Raw genomic sequence first — 14,961 nt, 5'->3', positions numbered from 1 at the left:
ATTAACAGCAACTAGCCCTCTTCCAACGAAGATTTGGCATCAAGATGACCTCTAATGAACATGGTGCAATTAAAAAAAAATGAAGAGCATCACGAGACGAACAATTTGATATATTACATGCGCGAATCGGAGCTATATGCACAGAGTTATAGCATCGGGAACAGGAGCACTTGCTGAGAATTTCCAGGACTTCGAAAAAATTAGAGGTCGCGAGAAAGTCAACGGGGCTCACAGATCTGGATCGAGCCCGAGCTCCAGGAGCTTGTCGCCGGCGGGAGAGAAGGAGCCGGCGGTGGCGGCCGACGCCGGAGGAGGAGGGACCCGGGGGCGGCGGTCGCCGGCGGGGCGGCGGCCGGAGGCGCAAGGCGCGGCGGCGGCGGTGGAGTCGGCCGGCGGCGGGCGGCGGCGGCGAGGCCGGAGGCGGCGGCGGCGGGGCAGGCGCGGAGGCGGGCGCGCGCGGGCGCGGAGGAGGCGGCGGCGGGCTCGGGCGGGCCCGCTGCAGGCTTCGCGGGCCGGCGGCGGGGCGGTTGGACGTCGTCCGGCGCGGACGGACGCGTCCGGCGGCGCGGTGGGAAAAACTCTAGGGTTCGTCTGTGATTTCGTTTTTCGGGATGCCCACTTATAAATAGGTAGAGGGAGCTAGGAGGCTCCAAATGAGGTGCGGTTTTCGCCCACACGATCGTGATCGAACGACCTAGAGCATGGAAGAGAGTTTGGTGGGTTTCTAGCTGGTTTTAGAGGGGGTTTTTGCTGGACACTCAAATGGACTTTGCGGATGCCCGGTTAACCGTTGGAGTACCAAACGACCTCCGAATGGAACGAAACTTGACCGGTAGTCTCCGGGTGGTATATTAAGACCACTTGACAAGCCTCGGTCCATTCCGAGAAAGTTTGACACACGCACACGAAAGAAAAACAAGAGGGGTGCACCGGAGGAGATAGGAGCGCCGGATTGAAAAACGGACAACGGGGAAAATGCTCGGATGCATGAGACGAACATGTATGCGAATGCAATGCACATGATGACATGATATGAAAATGCATGACATGACAAAATACAAAACGAAAGACAAAACCCGACAACGGAGGGAAAAACATATCACATAGCCGGAAATGGCAAGAGTCGGAGTTACGAATATGACAAGTTACATGCGGGGTGTTACACGCCTACACCTGCAGCACACAGCAGTCGGAGGCGGAAGGCGCTGCAGCGCCGGAGACGCGGCCGAGGAGGGCCGACGCGCGCGCCTTCGCCATGTGGTTCGCGCGGAGGAGCAGAATCGCCTTGCTATTGGGCGGAGGGCAGAATCCCAGGTCAGTTCATCTCGATCCCATTTTTGTGTAGGCTTGTCAGATCTACTGAGTTTTGGGCGAAATCACTGAGTACCTTTGCCCTTGTGAGAGATTAGGGAAGAGATTATGCATAGGTTAACTGATTAGGAAGAGTTTTGGTTTGGGTACTGGTGAGATAGGATTCGAGGGGCATTCAAGGCTTGGTGATGCTCAGTTGGATGTCGTGGCGTGTGGAGGGAGAGGGAGAGAGATGTTCTCGTGCATAGGTTGTTGATCTGCTGACTTGCGCAACAACTGCTCATAGGCTGCTCATATAGTTGCCTAGCACCTTTTTTCATGCAACAATGTACCTATGTTGTAGTTTCCTGTTGTTGAAATGTGTGTGTATGAGGTTGTGTGCTGTGGTTCGACGCTCATGTATGTTTTTATAGATATGTCATTTTTGCTTAAGTTTTGTGATTCAGTTTTCAGACTTTTGCTGGAGTTTTATGAGTCAGTTGCCTGACATGCCCACAACTGTTGCCTAGTGTATTTGTGCAATGCCTGGCTTGCTCAAGTTTTGTTAGCCAGTTGCCCTGACATGCTACCATCTGTTGCCCAATGAATTTTGTACAATGTCAGGCTTGCTAAATTTTTTTGTGAGTTAGTAGCCTGACATGCCATCATCTGTTTTTCCTAGTGCGTTTGTGTAATGTCAAGCTTGCTCAAGCTTTCTTAGTCATTTGCCTGACATGCCATCATGTGTTGCCTAGCAGTCACGATATGTTTTTGTTCAGGTGCTTGATGTGTAACAGATTTTTCGTGCTCCCTGTAGTCATGTTGTACTTAGGTTTTTGTATGTCCTTGTATTAATGTTGTAACACAGTGAAAATCAGATAGTTTACAACCTTTTTCATTGTCCACTTTTTCTAAATTGTTGTTTGCTTAGTTTAGAAAGAATTTAGTCAAACGAATTTGTTGGATGATATACAGTTTTTTCAGAACCATTTTTTCTATTTTTTTATGATGATGCTCATTGTTTGTCCTTTATATATGCAGCAGAAAATAGATGGCTGGGACAAGTCCTAAGTCAAAACGGGATGGACCTGCTAGATCAAGTCACGATGACCTTGCATCTCATGGGAATGAAGAGCATCAAACACAAGTCCTAAGTCAAAACAGGATGGAATGCTCGGGAAGTTTTATGTTCTTCCTGTACATAACAGATTTTGTTTTCCATTTTTTATTGATTTATGTGGTTTCCATCTTCCAGCCATGGAGCAGTGCATGAATAACTGGGTACAAGCGTCAGAGAACTAAAGCAGTTATTGCACGGGGGAAGCGTCCTGATGATATTATTAGTAAGGAGAATAGTAACGAGAGCCAAGCTGCAGATGCTGGGAATACAAATGTCGAAGGTGCAGACGTCGAGCAACCTCCAAAACCAAAATGCCAGAAGACGGGAGGAACTGAGGTATTTGCATAGTTGCCTCAGTTTCACAAAGCAGTTGCCCAGCAATCCTGCCTAAGTTGCCTATGTTGTGATGAACATTATTTCCTTTGCTAATTCCTTCTTTTTGTTTTTTCCTCGTGTGCAATAGGGTCGTAGGAACAGGGCATCCCCTGCAAGGCTCTTCAAGTTGAACAAGGACTTGGTTCCTGACCAAAAGGGTGTCATCATTGGAAAAGAATTTGGTGGCATTCTGGACCTTGCAGCGAGTAGCATGCCTGGAGATCTTAGCCAGTGGATAATGAAGCATTACGACCCTGAGATTTCGCAGATAGTCATTCTAGAAAGGGGGAAGATTCTTGTAGATGTTGCAAGTGTCCGTAGGATACGGGGTTTGCCAAATAGGGGCGGGAAGGTGTGCTTCGAGAATTGGCCTGAAATCACAAAGGCAATGTACAGTATTTACAACATCACATCCAAGAACTCCCCAACTCTCACAGAATGGTGCAAGATGATCATAGACATGGGAGGATCTTATGATGATGACTTTGTCCGCGCTTGGCTAGCTCTTGTTTTTTCGTGCTTCCTTGCCCCTTCAACTAGTTTAAGTATTTCCCCAAAAAGCTTCCCGGCGGTCATGGATGTCAATGGAATAACGGAAACCAATATATGCCAGTTTGTTGTTGATCAACTAAAGCTTGCGTTCATTTCGGGGCGTGGCAACAAGAAGGCTGTTTGTTGTTGTGTTTTCCACCTTGTTGTAAGTAGCTAGTGTTGTCCTTTTTTTTCTTTTTTTTTGCAATTATTAGCTAACTTAAACTTTGTGTTATTTTTTCTTGTCTTTACGCAGCTGTTGTATCTAGACTCTTTGGACGTTGATGAGCCAATCCCGAACTTGGTACCAAGGGTTTCAGTTTGGAATTCAGATTTAATTTCCAAAGTTATCAAGAAGGACGGGAAGGCTCCGGGAGAATATGGCAATTTGCGGGTAACTCAATTTTTGTATTTTAGGAGATATATTATTGTCCTATTATTTTTAGGCAACACTACCATTTTAGAGTAGGCAATTCACTTTCAAAGACAAAGCAAGCTAATGTAATTTTTTGGGCAAGTGCTTCACATATATTTCAAGTAGGTCCAAGTAGTTATCAGTCTTTCTTCGAACCTTTTTGTTTGTCATGCACACAGTAGGATAATGTTTACAGGAAAGGATTGTTGTATTACTGGTAGCTGTTGTAGTACATTTTGCAGCTCTCTTTTTTGTGTGCAATTTACATGTTGAAAAGTAGCAAGTTTCTACAACAACACAAGCAACTTATGTCCTGAAAACTAGCAACTTGCATACCAGTTCTACATTTTTGCTGATTACAGTATCCACTAATAGTAGGCAACAGGGAAGTGGGATAATGGATGCAGGAATTTTCAGATAATTAGTAGTACCATTTTCTTCATTTTCTCAGTTCTTGTTGGTATGGGAGTGCCAGAATTGTTGTCACTCATAGTTTTTTTTAATCTTCTTTGGCTATAAACCACTAGCTCAAGACGGAGTTTTCCCGGTGTGCGGATGATAGCTTGTTTGGCAGTATGGACCATATCACCAAATTTGTTGCCACAAGATTGCCCGAGTCATATGACAAAACGGTAAGTTATCCAACACTTGTTTTTCCCTCTCATTGTTGTTTCCTTTTTACCGCCATTTGTACATTCAACCATTTTTCAGACTCTTCAATAGAAGATTTGTACTTATCATGTTCTCTACCATCCACTTTTATGTTTTACAGAAGCAAAAGAAGCTCACAAGTTTGGTGCACGAAATGTGTTCCGTAATTTCACATGCAGTGGGGAAGCTCGTGACTGGGATTGGGAAGATAGATGATGATGAATGGGGGACAAAGGAGGCAGATCCTACTACTGCGGAGACAAGCAGGCGGTAGTCTAATAGAAGGGGCAAGCGATTACCAGCCGGCAGAGACAGCTTACCAAGTGAGGAGGAGTCGTTTAATTCCGACAGCGACGATAGCGAGGCAGACGATAGTAAAAGTGAGGGAGATGGCAGGGATAAAGGTAGTGATGAAAGCGATAGCGATGGCAGTTCTGACAGCGATGATGGTCATGATGGATCAAGTGGAGTTCAGGGGAAATCAAGTAGCCAGGGAGCATGACAAACGGTGGATCACCACGAGGGGGCAAGTGTTGACATTGGGAGGGAGGACGGAACTGAGGGAAATGAGGGCAATGAAGATGATGAAGAGGAATAGGATGACGAAAAAGAAGAGGATGAAGGAAAGGAAGACGATGACGATGAAGAAGGTGATGGGAACGATAAAGCAAGGAAGATGATGGGCAGGGGAAGCAGGATGACGATGATGAAGATGACAGTGGAGGTGGCAACGGTGGCTCAGGCGGCAATGGTGGCTCCGGTCGGGATGAGGATGCCGCAGCTGAAAAAGCAGACAGCGATGATGATGAACAATGCAAACTGCAATTTCTAATTGAAAAGAAGAGAGACAGAAAGCCAAAAGGATTGGATGAGGCAGATAGGATCTCTATCAGAGACCTTGTGATGACAGAATTCAAAACTTCTATTTCCCCAAAACCACGCTTCCCTGTTTTTGAAGTGAAAGAAATGTTGGATATTGATGACATATCCATGGCAACCGAAGCGAGGATGATGTTCGAAGAGTTGTTGAGGAGGAAAGACTTGGAAATGGTCTTCACATTCAACCCTAAGGAAATATGTCCAATGCCGATTCGCCAGAAAATAATGAGAGAAATGGGCGCTCTAAATGTAGCTAGAGAACCAAAGAATGCTTGTCAAAACCAACTACCACCACTCCCGCCATCAAAGAAGATGAAGAAAACTGTCAGTTTTGTATTAGAGCCATCCGTGATGAATGAAACAGCAATGCATCCGCAAGCATATCATGCCAAAAATCCCGGATACAGCCAAGGGGGAAAGTCAAGGCAGTCAACCATGAAAAAATCTGGTCCTTCTCAGCAGCAACAACAGGCAAATTATGAAACAAAAGAGGCAATTCATGGGAACAGCAAAACACAGGTGGTAAAGAGTACGCCATCAAGATCAGCAGTACCATCGTGCAGCAAAGATGGAGATGAGGCAGTATCTACAGGGGCAGCCCCAAAGCATTCTTGTAATTTTCATTCCCAATGTCAAGCAAGTGGATCACATATTCTGGCAACTCAGTCCAAGCAGAAAGCAAGACCAGCTGCTTTTCAGGCAAGTTTTGCAGAGGGAACACTTGACCCCATAAAAGTAAGACCAGTTCAACTCAAAAAGGGGCCTACAATGCTAGTAAGACAGCAAACCACATCGGAACACAACCACTAGGTGACTTAAATGGTCAAGTGCCTTTCCCGTCTCGAGGAAATGTGATGCAGTCAGCCAATGGTATCCAGAGGGCCAAGGTGCAAGACTTCAAGGCATCACTTGAGGCTGCAGCATTAAATTATGAAGGACACAAAAATGATAAAGAGAACATCCCTCCGGTGTCATGTATGGAGATCAAAAGGATACAAGACTTGCCTGAAGTTGTAACCATGGGAAAAAGTCCGGAACAAAAGTTGCTTATAGCCCTAGGGAAATTGCCTGACTGCTCAACTGTGCTTGCCCAACCTGAGGCCAGGGGAATACTTCCCATTTCTCTGATGTGGAGGAGCGGTACCATGAATTCATGTGTGTTAGTGGGAAGACAACCAATGCACTAGAAATCAATGTTCTAGATGTGAGTGAGCTATTTGCAAGGTGTGTTGATCCAAACAGCAAGAATCCCCAATCCAAATCCACAAATCACACCTCAGCGAATAAAGATAAACAACATCTTGAGCAAAGGGACACTGAAAGATCAAATGATTTTTACAGAGAGTACTGCCCAGCACCAAGTTTCGATCTAGGCATAGATGATTTGCCCACGGGATCTGCAGACAACAGAGCACATCAACATGTTGGGTCAAGCACATTTGCAGAGCATGAGTTCAAGGAACTTCCAGTACATACCCAGCCAATCATCGAAATAATCGATGACGATTATCTGTTGGACCTTGAAGGCATAGATGAACCGTGTGCGCAAGCAGAAGAAAAGGCAAGTAAGTTTGACGCAAGCTGTTCAGTTGGAATCTCGTCACCAAATGCGTACCAAACACCTGAAAAAAGTTCCAACCAAGGAGAAGAGGGATCAGGCAGCAAGATTTATAGCAGTAGTAGCTCAAGAGAGATGCATCCACATCAATTTGAGAGAAGGATTATCAAGCCACCTCCTTGCAAGAGGTCACCATTCATTGACTATAATGAGAAGAAAGTCTACATGTCCAAACCTGAAGCAAATAGATTGTGTGCATCGGTTATCTTGCATGGGAGAATTAATGAAGAAGAATCACCAGATCTGGATACCAGGTATGACAATATATCATTGCATTTATTTTGTCAGCCTTTGCACAATGCACTTTTTCCCAGGCAAGGTCTACCATGTTATCAGGCAATTCAAAATGTTTTTACAAGCAATCCAGTTATAGAATCAGGCAACTTGGCTTAGTGTGAAATGCTTATTTCAAATAGTTTCTCCTTCATATGACCATCCCCCCCCCCCATGTGTTTCCCTGAGTTGAATGCTGGTAGGCAAATTATGGAAGAATTTGTGAGCTGAATGTCTCTCTTTTTTCATGCAGCCCAAGGGTAATTGAATATGGTAAATACTTTGTCACAGTCAGGGAGCTTGCAAACTCAATGAAGAAGGAAGGTTTTGTCTTGAGCCATGTAATGGAAGTTGGTATAGAGTCTATAATGATGAACTTGCCACCAGACTCAAAGAAGCTTGTGATGCCCCTCAGGTTCTCGGTAAGGAAACGCGAAGCAGTTAGTAGTGTAGTTTTGCGATTCTTTCTTTTTCTTTTTTTCATAACAAGTCATGGTCATGTCCGTATTCTTTTTCCACCAGGTTCAGATGCAAAACATGGAATTGAACGACAAGGAGCTCATTTCTCGGTTCAAGAAGTCGAATCGCTTGGACCGTAAAGACATGGTAAGTTAATGGTTTCTTTATTTTGTACCAATGAATTTTTTATATATCACTATTTCTGCTAAAACCTTGCTCACACAAATGTAAATATTCTTAGGGGGGGCAAGTTGACCACACTCATGAATTGCTTTCCCTGGCAAGTTGCTTACATAATTGCATAACTTGCATGTGCATTTTTGGCAGGTTGCTTACATAAGTACATAACTTGCCTATGCACCTTCTGTTTTTGGCAAATTACTCACATAAGTACATAACTTGCATGTGCATCTTGGCTTCTTCAGTCCACGTCTTAATTTTTGAGAGCACACAGAGAAAAGTTGCTTACATGGAGCTTCTAGTATGCTTTTATTTATTTTTTACTAACCCCATTTGTTTTTTCTAACAGATTATGTTCCCAGTTTTAGAGAACATTGACAAGACAAAGCCAGTTATAGGCAATCATTACTGGATTTTTAACGTGAACATAAGGGACCGGCGTTTTGAGGCTCTTGATTCTTGGAGGACGCTCCAGAACAAGTCTCTAGATGTTTGCGCAAGGAAAATGGTTGCAAGTTTTCGGGCTCTATGGGAAGAGCATTACGCCAGCTTCGGCGTCTCGCTGGATGACTTTGGGCTTACCAACATCGACGTTCCAAAACAAAAAACTGAGTAAGCATCCACTTTTTTCACATAAAACTCTGCTTTTGTTCAGTTTTTTTACAAGTGACACAGTACTACATAGAGTAAACTAGCTAACTAGAAAAGTTCTTTTTTCAATTTTTGTTTAGGTTCAACTGTGGTGTTTTTGCTCTTACGCTAGCAAATGGTTGGGAGGCAAGGGTTGTTCCAAATTTCACAGCTGAGGATATTCCAAGCATCAGGAAACAATTGACCAACACGTGGGTTGACAACGGTCACAACAAGGCTCAATGGAAAACCATACTCAAGTTAGCATAGGTCAGTTTTTTTCTCCCCTCATGCATACTACATCATGTAAATGCATGCGTATTTTCTTGCATTTGTGAATTTTGGACCGCCGGGGGAGTTGCCTGTATAAGAACTTGGACCAGGCAACTCAATTGCATAAACAGGCAGTTTAAGCTTTAATGTGAGGCAAGTTAATCAGAAGAACCCATAAAAGATAAATAGTATGATCATTACATAACCAGGAAATTGTTGCATTTTTAGCATTGCAGAATCTTATGTATGTAAGTTTTCGACCGTTATGGGGAGGGCAAGGGTGTGGGCAGGGCAATACAAAGCACACAACAGGCAACTCAAAACTCATAAACAGGCAATTCAAACTCCAGTGTGAGGCAAGTCACCCACAAGAAACCATAAACCAGAAATAATAGTTTAGGATGTTCAAACATACAGACCCACAAATAGTTCAATTTGTCAATGCCATTCAACACATCTTTCAGCCATCTGGTCACTGTGTGACCATTACACCAATCTGGTCGGGCAGTTTGCACTATTGTGGTTAACAGAACCACAATAGCTGCACTTGTTCTTTCTCTTCGGGTGCAGCTCAAGTGTTGATTGAATTCTTTTTTACTTTGCCCTCCCTTTTGTAGTTGATTTTGGAGGGTCTCTAGGAATTGCAGGGCCAAGTGTGCTAGTAGGTCTTCCAAACTGTGGTTCAACCATCGTAGTACCTTGCGCGGCTGCAACAGCTGCATGTAGAGATGTAATACTGAGTGGCTGGTGTGCATGTCCACCAGGAGCTTGCATAATAGGAGATGAAATTGCATTGCCACTTTCTTCTTGTGTAGTTGAAGAACCTGGATGCTGTCCATACCTGCCATCCACTATTGCTGATGATGCAGGCGATGGTGCCAGTCCAAGACTAGTCACATAGTTTGTGTTTGCTGCGTTAGGCCCCCGCGGTGGTTGTATAGCCCCCATAGGTTGTGGTGCAGGCCAGGTTGCTGGTCTAGGACCCATAGGAGGTCGCGCAGGCCCTCTTGCTAGTGTCGTATCCATCACAAGTTGTGGCGCAACTCCTCTTAGTGCTTGCACAGGCCTTGTCATTGTTGAGCCCCTAGAAAGGTGCGGTGCTGCTCCACTGTTAAGTGGCACATATCCTGACAGTTGTTGTACAGGCCACCAGCTTTGTGCGGGAGGACCCCTGGGTAGTGGTACAGCCCCCCTGGGCATCGCTGCAGCCCTCAACGTTGTTTGTTGGTGTCCATCTTCACTCATAGAGTTACCAACTAGTGTTGGTGCGTTTTTTCTCCGCGGTGCAGAAGTAGGTCGATGCTGCCTAGGTCCAGAAGGGGTTTGTGCAGGTTCGTTAGGACGCACCGCAGGGCCACTAGTTGCTTGAGTGTTACTCTATGGTGGCGCGGAAGTAGGTCGCTGCTGCCTAGGTCCAGAAGGGGCTTGTGCAGGCCCTTCAGGATGCACCGCAGGGCCACCATTTGCCTGAGAGTTACTCGGTGGTGGTGCAGAACCATCAGCTGATGGTGGAGGGACACCAGAGGGCCCACTTGTTGGTGCTGGCGGTTTCTTCTTCTTTGACATGTTAAGATTTTTGATTTCATGACGCGCACCACGCATATGTTTCTTTACAATATCTGTCGCAGCATCTGACTCACTAGCAACCCGAGCAAGACTACAAAAATCCATCATCAAATTTGCATGCCTGAGTTCCTTCTTCGACTGTGGTGGCATCTCATCAGGTTGCTCTTCGACAACAGGGGGTGCATTGGGAATTGCCAAAGGTGTCCATCTTCTAAGTATGTACTGCGCTGGGATTTCATCAACACCAAGTTGGTTGAAAACTTTCAAGATATGCAGCAAAGCATGCCGTCCCTCTCAATCTTGCAGCAGTCACATCTGTAGTCTCCAGCACTAGCTTCCACCGTGACAAAATAGCCCCTAGAACCATATTTGGCAACCCACTCTTGATTTGGGTAAACCTCATACAAGTTTTCACCATGCGGTCGAACGTTGTACCTTGTAGTCAACTGAAACTCATCACGAAACTTCTCGTACAAGTCCCTAGTATAAGATCCATACGCCTGCTTCTCTATTGGGTAAGATGACCACATTTCAGTATGTAAATGTCCTGTCCTGTAGTCTTTTGAACCCTCCCGGACTAGTATGTGTGTTTGGATTTTCTGATATTGCTTCACAAATTTCAAAATGGATTTGTGTGGGTTCACATATCGCTTAAGGACAGCGTTGAACCCCTCGCTGCGTTGAGTTGACTGCAAGAAAGGGAAGAATTGGTGCTTGAAGTAATAGGGTACCCATGTTTCTCTGTATTTGTATAGATTCTTGAAGTGGGAGTTAGTCATAGCCTCATACTTCATCATCAGCTCACACCACCCCGCCTCAAATTCTTCTGGCGTCAAGCTGAAGTCAACACAGTTGTTGAAATCTTTGGACAAGCCAGGGTTTCGCCCCAGCAATGCTCCAAGCTTCTCTTGTGCTTTTTTCATAATATGCTAGCGACAACAGCGGTGCACACTTGTAGGAAAGATCTTTTTAATTGATTGTGCCATTGCGATGTCTTGGTCGGTTATGATGTTGGTGGGTGCTACATTGTGCATTGCCTCAAGGAAGGTCTGGAATAGCCAATCAAACCTTGACGCCAACTCTTGCCTAACAAAGCCACAGCCCAACATGAATGACTGCCCATGTTTGTTAATCCCAATGAATGGTGCAAAGGGCATGTTGTGCATGTTAGTCATATACGTTGTGTCAAAGGAGATACAATCATGATAAGATTCCACGTACGCCTTCCTTGCTGCACCATCGACCCAGAAAATATTCTCAACCCTGTCCTCCTCATCATATTTTATCTTGTAAAAAAAATCTGGATCCTCTCTCTTCTGATCTTTAAAGTAAGCAACTGTCTCTATCATATCCCCTTCTTTTGTATCATCCTCGTTCAAGATCGTCTTGAGGTTTGTAATGTGCTTAGTGCCATAAGGTACAATGAGTTCTGACCCATAGAATTCTGACATGATGTGCATCATACGACCTGTTGACATGAACTCACAATGGTGGTCAATACTTTTTCTACACAAAAACAGTATCAAAAATAGTTTCTTTTCTGTTTTCAGCAAGGCAACTCAAATGCAAAGCTCAGGCAATTCATGAAGCTATACAAGCAACTACAACAATACGCCTCAGGCAACACATGAGCAAAATACACAAAACAAACCAGGGGGTAACTATGCATTAGTGAGCAATAAAAATTTCAATCATATGCAAGTTGACCTCATCCAGAAACAAGTACTATCGTACATTTTAGCTACAAAGAGACTAATCATAGGCAAGTCTAGAGTCAACACCAAATTTGTTTTACACATGAAAAAACTAGGCAAGTAGGAACTTTGCATTGAGCAACAAACAGGTAAACATTAGGCAAGTCCAGCATCCAGAAACAAACCAGACATTATCTTTTTTTCTACTGCTGTAAGCAATTTAATGTCATTATCAAGCAACTAAGTCACATGTTTGAAGCAAATCAGTCACATGTTTCAAGCAAAATCAGGTAGTTGTTGATGGGCCAAGAAACTCACAACCAGTAGGCATGTCCAAGTTCTTAAAGTTAGAAGGTAGGGGGGAGGGGGTGTGGTTTAAAACCTGTAGTTAAATTGCAGTTATGAAGATGAGTAAGGAAGGCCCTTTCTTCTGGCGAGATCCCTTGGTGTGATCACAAATACTTAGTCAAACATGGCTTGTCAACCAACGGATGGTTGTGCTCGCCAACAAAGTAGATCACCTCCCATCTGCCATCTATTACCTTCACAATCATCTTAGCTTTGCAACCAGTTTGCACAATTTTCTCTCTTTTTCGTTTCTTGCTCCTCTTTTTGCCTTTACTGTCATCATCAAGAAAGACAATAGCCTCATCTTCATTATCATCTTTTACTTGCTCAACAGTATCATCTAGCACAGGAATCTTTTCTGCCCCTCTGTCATCGACATCAGGCTTTCGAAACTTGTTGCAAACAAACTGTTGTTTTATCAACTCCCCGATTTTCATATCCTTCCTTGAAGTATTCATTTTGATTGAAAAACCCATCTGCAAGGAATATGCATTGTAGTGCTCCTTGGCATCTTCCAAAGTGTCAAACCTCATGCCCACATAAGGCTCCTTGGGCTGTGAGCAAGCTTCATCATCATTTTCAGCACCCAAACCATTACCAACAGTCCCACCAGTATCACCTTCAGCACCTGTGCCATCAAGGGTATGAGCATCACTCTCAACTGCTACTGCTGCAGGTACTTGTGTACTGCCAGGAGCCTCTCCCCCATGACTTGACTGCCCATCTGTCTACATTGCTTCTGTAGCAGCAGCATTGACTTTTTGCATGATAGGGGGATTAGGTGATTCCGCCACAAATTCTGCATTTCCAGCAGCATGTTGCGTACAGTAGAAAGGATCACCATTATTTTCATCTGGTTCCTCATTCAGGTCAATCATTTTCAACCTGTTTACTTTTTCAACATGGGAAAAAGTAAAGCAAGTCAGCAGAATGATGCAAGCAAGTAGCACAGTAAATACAGGCAAGCCAATAGCACAGCTACCCAAGCACACCACAAACAGGTCAATCATCTTCAACCTGTGCATTTTTTCAACCGGAAAAATTAAAGCAAGTTACGTTGTTGACGCAAGCTAGTACCACACTAAACACAGGCAAGCAAACAACACAGCAACCCAAGCACACCAGATTCACAAGATAGCATTCATGTGTGTGTTTTAAGGAAACAATTGAACATAACCAGGCAATTCAAAGTACACTATCAGGCAATCCAAACCATATAACCAGGCAAGTCAAACTATATATGTCAGGAAATATATTTTTCAGGAAATCCATGGTTTTTTTGTACTAATGAAACATTTTGTACATATAACATAGGCTTGTTTTTTGTGTACCATAATATATTTTCTTATTTGTTTTTCTTAAACGCAGGCAACATTAATTTGGTGAAGCGAGCCTCCTGCCATAGAAGTGCTACTTTCGAAGTGTCTTCAGAATGGAATTCACTTCAAAATTAGAGAGAATAGAGCATGTTTTGTGTTAGAAAAAACTTAAGTTAGCAGTTATGGGCATGGTCGCTCTTTATATTCAGAATATATTTTCAGTACCTATTTTTTCATCTTTATAGCAGCAAGGTTGTGTGTTTTGGCTATGCTCACTATGTTCAATGTGGTTTCCATTTTGCACAATTGGTTGAAGTAACGTTTCGCAGCTGAGATAGTTGTTGGTATATGGCTTTTCTTGGTTTTTTCTTTCTTTGCAGGATGAAATACTAATAAATTTGCAACTGTATCTTGGCAAATTTCCAACTTTTTTGGATCATGGTGAAGGATATGCTATAACAAAGGTAAATTGTACTACGCAACAGTCTCTCTTTGTTTTTAGCTGCAATTTTACGTTTATTCTTCTCATGTTTTTTCACTGTTGAACCAAAGAATAATGGAAACAAATGACCAAGAGGAATGTTTTTCTAGCTTCATCGGGAGTTGCCTGGACATCATTATGCTTTTGCTTAATCCTATAATGCAAGTTGCTCCAATCAGCCATTTGTTTTTGGTCCACATGTACCAGAAAGATCTGCTAGGAAAAAGCCTTGTTTTTTGCCTTTTTCCATAGTGAGGTCAGTGTTCATCGTCTTATAAGTTACAAAGGGGTTCATGTTTTGCCATGTCATAAGTTTCCAAAGTTGTGTACATACCCTATACTTAGTTGCCTCATTATAGCACTGTTTTTGCTCAAACAGGATGTCTAATTTGCCAAGAACATTTTCATAAGCAATTAACAGAACTGGAACACATTGTAAATAGATCATGATCATGATAGCACTGTTTTTCATCCTCTTATAAGCATTGTTTTTGCTCAGTCGTTTTTTTTTTGCTTAAGGCATGACTTTTTGTCCCCAGTAATACTATCAGCACTTGCTTTACAGCTTACAATGTGTTCATATGCAACATAATTGCAAACAGAATGTGAAAATTGGCAAGAACTATCACTTAGGGTGCACAGTACTACTGAATTTGCCCAAAACAAGGGGCTGAAACTTGCCTAAACATCAGACTAAACATGCTTAACATCACATCTTTTTACACAATTTTTTGCATAAATGCAGCCTTGTACAAATCATGGGGAAAGTGAAAGATCGTGGATGTCGCCTAGAGGGGGGGTGAATAGGCGCTTTAAAATAATTACGGTTTAGGCTTGAACAAATGCGGAATAAACCTAG

Source organism: Triticum aestivum, chromosome 3D (assembly GCF_018294505.1).
Source record: "Triticum aestivum cultivar Chinese Spring chromosome 3D, IWGSC CS RefSeq v2.1, whole genome shotgun sequence".
Taxonomy (NCBI): domain Eukaryota; kingdom Viridiplantae; phylum Streptophyta; class Magnoliopsida; order Poales; family Poaceae; genus Triticum; species Triticum aestivum.
This window is presented reverse-complemented; position numbering follows the sequence as displayed.